Consider the following 8394-nt stretch of genomic DNA (forward strand, 5'->3'; position numbering starts at 1 on the left):
TGTAAATTCCCTTGAAACCTCTGTTTCCTTATTTGTAAAGAGGGGGTAAGAATAATACCTATCTTACAGGGTCGCTGTGAGGATCAAATGAGATAAATTATGCAAAGTGTTTTGGCATATAGTAATTGCTCTATAAGATCGGGTATTATGATTATTATACCAAAATCCCTAATAAATTGTAGCTGTTCTTTGTTGTGATGGCACTTTATTTCATTCCTTTATCTAGCAAACTCTCAAATCTCAGCTTAAGTATTATGTCTTCGGGAAAGCCTTCTCCGTCTCTCCCAGCAAGAGGCAGTTAGTTATTTCCCCTGTGCGTTCCTGTAACACCCAGCCCACGTTTCTATTACAGCATCAGTACACTAGATTGACTTAAGTGTCTGTGTACACTCCACTCCACCACAACCACACATGCAGGAGTCTGAGCTACTTGAGAGTAGATTCCATGCCCCGTTCATCAGCATATACCCAGTGTCCACTTCAGGGCCTCAGCAATACAACGTTTAAGAAATGTCTATTGACTGCTCAGAAATTGCCATAACATAAAATATTTGTTAATTTATGTGTCTAAACATACATAATATCACTTTATTCGTATTCCAGTTGGTGAGGTGCATGCTTTGTTCCATGGGAGCAGCACTCCTTGGGGTTTGAGCAGAACTGGACCACCGAGGGAGCTGCAGCCGGAAAGTAGGATTCCCGCATGTCTGGCCCCACTCTCAGAGGAATCCTCTGGAGCACAGCGTCCCTGAGACCACCACTCCCACCTGCAGCTTTGGGGCTTCCCTTCCCTGCTTCAGCAACTAGGCCCTGCAGAAAAAGTCTGCCCCAAGCAGAACAGGGCTGAAAATCATATTTTCACGGTAAGTCAAACCTCCTCTCCTACCTTAAATGAAAGGTATTATTTTTGAGAAGAGAATGTCACACTCTACCACCAAAATTCTGCTTCCTCAGCAGAAACCCTGGCAGTTTCTCTGCACAGCTGGCAGCTCTCCACCCAAGGCCAATGCTGGGAAATTCACCAGGCCCAACGCAAATCATGGGAGCACAAGCTCCTCTGTGATTAAAACAAGAGAAAGCAAAGTCAAGGAGCCTTCACTTTGCAGAAACAGGGCAGGGGTAGGAGATACTGTCCAGACACTCCACCCCAGGACCCAGAGCAAGTCCTAACTCTTCTTGGGAAATTCACCCATCACTTTGCCAAATAGATAAATTATCCCCCCCAGCTCAGCAACGTCTGTGCCTTTCCTGTGATAGATGATATCCTTTCAGCTTCATCTTTGGTATCTATAAAAATATACCCTTCTTAGCTGCCAACAAGCTATCAGTCCCTCATCTCTAAGCAATTCATTCTAGAGACCGAAACCTCTTTCTGATTCACCCACACTGAACCTTCCCTGGGTTAAAAAGCTTTGTACAGAGATGGGAGGGTGGAAAATGTGTCAGGCAGTGAGTGGATTCGAATAAATGGGAAACTGTCTCTACTTTTTTTTTTTAAACATCTTTATTGGAGTATAATTGCTTTACAATGGTGTGTTAGTTTCTGCTGTATAACAAAGTGAATCAGCTATACATAAACATATATCCCCATATCTCCTCCCTCTTGCATCTCCCTCCCACCCTCCCTATCCCACCTCTCTAGGTGGTCACAAAGCACCAAGCTGATCTCCCTGTGCTTTGCGGCTACTTCCCACAAGCTATCTATTTTACATTTGGTAGTGTATATATGTCCATGCCACTGTCTCACTTAGTCCCAGCTTACACTTCCCCTTCCCTGTGTCTTCAAGTCCATTCTCTATGTCTGCGTCTTTATTCCTGTCCTGTCACTAGGTTCTTCAGAACCTTTTTTTTTTTTTTTTTTTTTTTTAGATTCCATATATATGCATTAGCATACGGTATTTGTTTTTCTCTTTCTGACTTACTTCACTCTGTATGACAGTCTCTAGGTCCATCCACCTCACTACAAATAACTCTCTAGTTTTTAATGAGTGAGAAGGCACTTGGAAGAACAGGTCAGAAGCAGCCTTCTGTCCCTTGAGCTTCCTGTTGTGTCAGCTTCTGTGCGTGTGGCCTAGGGGCTGATCAGGTTCCAAGTCCCCAGGAGTCCCAGAAGCACTAGCTGTTTACCTAGCCGCCAGCTCTCAGTACGGATGCAAGGGCACCGTGGTCACATTTTCCCAGATCTGGATGATTTGGGCCCTACTTAGCCTCTCCAGCCACTCCCGCAGGCTCCTGCCTCCTGACAGAAATGTGAGTCAGCTCTGGGCAAAACCCAGATGATTAGCTCAGGTGTTCTGTGTCTTCTGGAGGCCCTATGGCTGTGCTCAGGTGCCGACCTATTCCATCCTGGCACCCTCTGTACGGATTCAGCTTCTCTGAGGCCAGGAGGCCAGATGTTTTGCCTAGATGGATTCAGGGGCACAGGTGGTGACCTATGCGTGGCCTGCAAGGTCTCGTGGCAAGGCACCCCCATCCGGATGTTCCCCCTCGCAGGCACCTTGGCCGGCAGGGCACATCATGTTATCGTGCAATGCTTTCCAAGGGGCCCATCTCCTCAGGAAATCTCCCAGTGACCACAAGTACCCTCCTTACCAAGGACTCTCCACTCAGAAATCTCCAGCCTGTTCCTGAAGCTCCGCACTCCATTGCGTGATGGGGCTGTATGCAAACATTTGCTGTGATTTGTAAAATGATCCATATAATTAGGGAAAAGAGTTAAATAAAGGGACTGATTTCAGAGAGCGGGCTCTTAATGACACTAATACCTGACAAAAGGGGTCATTATGATGGGCTAATGGGCCTTGCCTGGCGTTCAGCTCTCTCAGGACACAATCCAACACACTCAATTATCAGCAAATCAGGGCCATTTTGTCAGAGGTTATTGCCCTGAAGTATCAATTATAGGAACATTATTAATACTTTATGGAGAAACCACTTGCATGAAAGTGTTAAACTCATGGGGCGAGCACTTCACCCCTCCCCTCCCCACTAGGACCCATCATCTGCCATCTCTTTTTGCCCCCATTTAATTCCCCAACTGGGTAATTTTCCCAGACCCCACTGGTTCTACTGGGAAGGAGCCAGGGCCATGATGATGTTCCCAATCCTGTCACCTGTGACCGAACTGGCACTCCCAACTCTTAATGCCACCAGCTGGCAACAAGTGGCTTAACCCGAAGCCAAGGCATCACTGCCTCAAGATGAGGGAGGGAAGCTGAGGGCCATAGCGTTGTAGGAACAAGAGGTTTGTGGGGGGGGGTGTGTGTGTGTCTGTGTGTGTGTCTTTCTCTCTCTGTCTCCCTCTCTCTCTCTCTCCATCTCCCTCTCTCTGCCTGTCTCTGTCTCTGTGCGTATATGTCTATCTCCTTGTCTTTCTATCTTCCTCTCTCTCTTCTTCACTCCTTTCCCCCTCCTAATCCTCTTCCTTCTCCGCTTTCTCCCTCTTCTTCTCCCTCTCCTCCCCCTCCTCCTCTCCTTCTTCTTCCTCTTCCCCTTCCCCTTCTCCCTCTCTCTCTCTCTCCAGTGTTGTCCTTTCAAAGAAATGGAAAACAGATACACAGGGACCCTCACTTCCAGATACAGCCTGTTCAGGATGCCATCTTTGCTGTTCCCTAGAATCTACTTCTCCTCCATGCCGGACACAAGAATTTCTCACCACCATGGAGGCACCATCAACACAGAAACTGGAGGAATAACTCTAAAAACACGCAAAGGACTTTGGAGTCAGATCAATGAGAATTCCAATCCCATGACTAACTGGCAGTGGGATCTCAGGCAAGTCACCTAACCTCTTGGAGCTGTGGTTGTCAGATCTCCCAGGACACAGCGTAGCTTAGAATACCAGCTGGGCCACTTACTAATTGTGCAAACTTGAGAAAGTTATTCCACCTCTCTGAACCTAGTTTTTCACACATAGGATAGAAATAGGTCTGTCCATATGCTGGAGCTATGACAAAGGTTAGATGAGAATGTGCACATAAGCACTGGTCCTGCGCCTGACACATTCCAGCCACGGGGAGCAGGAAACTTACTCTGCAGTGGGGCTCTGGGGTTGAAATACTTGCTCCTAAATAAACAATGAACATAAATGCTCAATGGAAGTAAGTTCTCTCTGTTCCCGCACTCCTGAATAATTAGATAACTGCCAGGAGGGGGAGGGTTAAGCACTTTTTCCAGCTAGAACAGAAAGCAGTAGTGACCCCTTGAGACCCCTTCCAGTGTTCTGCTGTCGTGCGGAGGTGCCCAGCCCACCTGGGAGAAGCTGGCCTTTGGGGATGGGTGAGAATCTCCACTGTCATGGCCCAGCAAGTCTAGACCTGCCCCTCACAATCAGGCACCTAGCCAGCAGAAAGGAGATTCGGCACCATGTGGGCATCTCCTATAATCTGGCTTATAGGCAGAGTTTAGACTCATGAGAGAAAAGTAAGAAGGAAGGAAGGGGGAATTTGCTCTGGCATTTAATGGTCTCTCTCATCACTGTCAACCCTACTCTGTGGTTTAGAAAAGAGAAGTAAAAACATGGCTGTGTTCATGCCTTCACCAACTGTTGTTGAGGACCTGGCATGAGTTGAGCAGTTTGATCACAGTCTGAATGGGAAAGGCCAACTCAGGAACAGATCAGTTCTACTAGAGTTTGATCTATGTGCTAATGTAAGTGTTTATCTATGCATGTTTAAAGCTTCCTGTAACTAACTCCTGGTTAAGCCAAAAGACTGTGAGTTATTCCATTTCGGAAGCAAAGATCAAGAACAGGAACGTATGAAAACATTCAAGTGTTGGAAGAATTGGCGAAATTGGTGATCATCCTCAGCTCAACTGAGTACAGACATCGAAGAATGAATTTCGTTCGTAACTGTGAGATCTGGGGTCAAAAGTGTGAATCTGAACATAGTTTAAAATGCAGAAAAAGCCTGCCACCTCTTTCCTGGGGACCAGAAAGCAAGCCGAGGAGTTTGGCTGACTCGAGGAGAATGCCGTCCAGTGGAGAGAGATGGTCAACATTTACAGTCAGTATCCTCCAGATGCGGCCGGAAAGGAGGAACAGACACTTATAGACAAAAGGCTTCCACATCATGCTCAGGGCAGCCTGACGCAGGGCTCGATGGCGAGCAGTGTTGGTTGAAGGTCTGAAGGTGCTGAGAATCAATCCTTCCGCTCCTTGATCATGGGGTATAAATGTGCTGTTCAGTGAGCCTGGGTCATTAGCGTTTGCGGTAAGAAGTTATGGGGTTAAGTGCTACCAGGGGTTTGAGCTGGGCTGACAGAGCCTGAGCCGCAGAGTAGGGTGGTTGCCTAGCAACAACACCTGTAGCACATTAAGCAGGCAGTCAGCTTTGTCAGCTTCTAGCAGGGGCTTTGCAGAGCGGAAGATGGGGGTGGAGGAAGGATAAGGGGGCACAGAAGTGGAAATCCGGACAGTGGCTCTCGAGACGAAAGAGGGGACAAAACTGAAAGTCCCACCAATGAGGCTTTATGTCTATTTTCCTCAAGCAGGAGGCAGGTAGGCAGCTCAGGTGGGAGTCCAGGGTAGGTGTCCTTAGTATGGCTCTTGTCTCTTCCTAAGACCCTCACATGAAGCCCCGTGTGAAGCTGGAACCCTCTTCCTCAACCCAAGCTCTCTCCCAAAGAAGGCATCTCAGGATTTGCTGACTTGGGGAGGGGGTGGGAATGGTGAGGAGGAGGCGCTTTGTGGTTTTGTTTCTGGATTTGGGAGGATTGGGAGCTCTTTCCGCTGACTCATCTTCGAGGAAGGGCCACGGAGAACAAAAGCAAAGACCCTGAGAGGGTAAAATCTTTCTCACTGCCTTCCTTTCTCACCTTCCCACGCATCCCTCTGGACTGCATCTCATGCACACCTGAGATCTGACTGAAAGAAAGAAAAGATTTGGGGAAGGGCAGAGAACTTAATAGTATTGTTGCCACTGTCTTTATAGAATTCATGGTCTAGCTAGCCCCTTGACTTCTCTCAGAATTCCCAAGCTGCCTCGGGGGTGGGGGAAGGGGAGCGTGGAAGGGCAAAGAGCCGTGTACCATATGGGAGGGGCCTATTCAAAATGTAGCCCCAGCAATCAGAAGACTTGGGGTCAACTCCACTGTGTCACTTGTAAGCGACGTAGCTGTTGGCCTATACCTGTACTGAGGCTCGATTTTCTCATCTGTAAAGTGGGTGGTAATTACATCTGCCCTACTTACCTTATGGGGATCGAAGAAGGCATGTTACAAACGCTATAAATCCTCCTACGTGTATAAAGTATCCGTAATACAGAGAAGACACCGACGTACCTGCTCTTTTGGACTGGCCTGAGCTATTCGCTATTTGGCCCAAAGCAGAGGAGAGAGAAGCAGCCACGTGACTGTTGCTGGGTAACTCAGTGGCAGAAGGGCTCTGAGAGGAGGCCTATTTAACTATTCTATTGTAGGTTCACTGGTTCAAATCCAGCCCTAGGCCAACAATTACAGTAATCATTGGGTTTGGAATTCAGAGAGGCTGACTTTCAGAAGACCTTTTGCTTATCTATTACCCACTGAGTTTTTAGCGGACGCTTATGCATGAGGTTACGAAAGGAGGCAGGAGAACCTGACTCATGGCCCTAAACACGCATCCACCCACCCTCCCCTCCGCAGATCAAGCTTCTCCTTCTAGATTATCTTAAAAGGCGGTCCAGTGACAAGGGGCACGCGTGTGTCCTCTGGGTTTGGAAATCCACATCATTATGCCAGCCGGACCTGCCGCCGCCTGAGGGTCCCCCTCCTACCTTGATCCTCCCTTCACGTCTGAAGAAGCAGGAAAGTCTCCCTTGCCACACATCACCTAAGATAGATCCTCCCCAACCCTTTAAGTCACACCACATCTGATTAGGAAAAAGGAGAATCTCTGCGGAAAGCAGCAGAGAGAAGGCCCACCCAGGCTAACGTAGCTAGCTACTCACCGGCCCGGAAGGCACCAGACCTCTGCGGGGTTTTGTGGGCTTTCTGCCTGGGTGGCCCCGGGGTCTGCAGTTGCCCTGCCGCCCCCAGGGTGACAGACAGTGTGACTGTGTGTGAGCTGCTCGCTCCATGGCTTCTCCGATCCCCATGTTGTGCTGTTATTTTCATGCTCTGGGTTATATTTAACTCAAGTCATAATATTTGGGGTTGGGGGGGGGGGGCGGGTTGGAAGCCTGCTGTTTCACCAAGAAAGGCATTTGAATATTCTCAGTTCCAGAGAATTCCAAGGGCTCCGGGAAGAGAGTGAGGCGGTTGCCCCAGATTTGTCTGACACATTGCGGTCACGTGGACTCCATTAGCGGATGACTGAGGCGGTGAGCAGGCAGCCTAAAGGAATGTTGTAGAAAGGATGAAGGGAAGCTAGTGAGTGATGTCAGCAGGAGGCTGATGCCTCTGGGGGTCCCAGGGCACTCGCCCCACACATCCCCAAAGGGAGGGAATCTCTAATTGGCAATATGGCCCGCCCCGTTACCTCCCCACCTCTTACGGCTGGTGTCAGTCTGAGGGGGAGGCAGAACTCGAGTCCCATGTGATGTGAGAGGCACATGCAGCTTATCCCCCACAGAAGCTCTCATTCCCGATGCCTCTGATAAGAAAAGAAAGCATCCAAAGGGAGCCCATCCTCATCCCGGGAGTCGGTGTTTCCCCCAAAGAAGCCCCGGCAAGGTTAGCACAGGGCAAAATCCAGAGCTGTCCAAAAAAATGTGGAAACACAGATAATTCTATTTCGTTCCTTACAGGATAAAGATATCCTTGAGGACACAGATTCACCTGTTTCCAGATTGTATGGACACGCTGTATGTACTTTTAAATTCTGAATCTCTATTTTCCAAAAGTTCTTTCTATGTTGCATTATACAACATGTTTCTCTGGGAGACTCCAACTTTTTTCTTTTCTCTTTTTCTTGGCATCACTTCCCTGAGGCAGGAAGGGCAGTTCAGGCAGAATCCCAAATGCACGGAGGTGGCGTCTCTGAGAAGATGGAGAGTGAGGACAGGCAGGCCAGCCACGTGTTTCTCATTATGGTGTCTAGACACAGGCAGGTCTCAAAGCTGCAGGAGAGGAAAGGTGTCATGTCCCAAGGCACCAAACACTTTCCAATCTGAGCAGACACCAATCCCCTCACCAGTGAGGGCAGCTGGCCGGAGACCCACACAGTATTCCATGAGGACAGGTCCTACTCACGCGTGTGAGTGGAGGGGTCCAGGAGTCAGTGACTCAGGGGGCGGAAATTAAGGAGGCCCTTGCAGTCAGAGGCTATCCTGGTCCCCAGCCGTGGAGAGCACCATCTCATCTCCAGTTGGAACTAAAGCACTAAAACCAGCCTTTGCTTCACATTCATGGGAACTGACATATGGTATAATTTTTTTTTTTTTTAAATCTTCCAAGTTCCCTAGGCAGCTTTGA

This window comes from Eschrichtius robustus, chromosome 11 (assembly GCF_028021215.1).
Source record: "Eschrichtius robustus isolate mEscRob2 chromosome 11, mEscRob2.pri, whole genome shotgun sequence".
In the NCBI taxonomy this organism is placed as follows: domain Eukaryota; kingdom Metazoa; phylum Chordata; class Mammalia; order Artiodactyla; family Eschrichtiidae; genus Eschrichtius; species Eschrichtius robustus.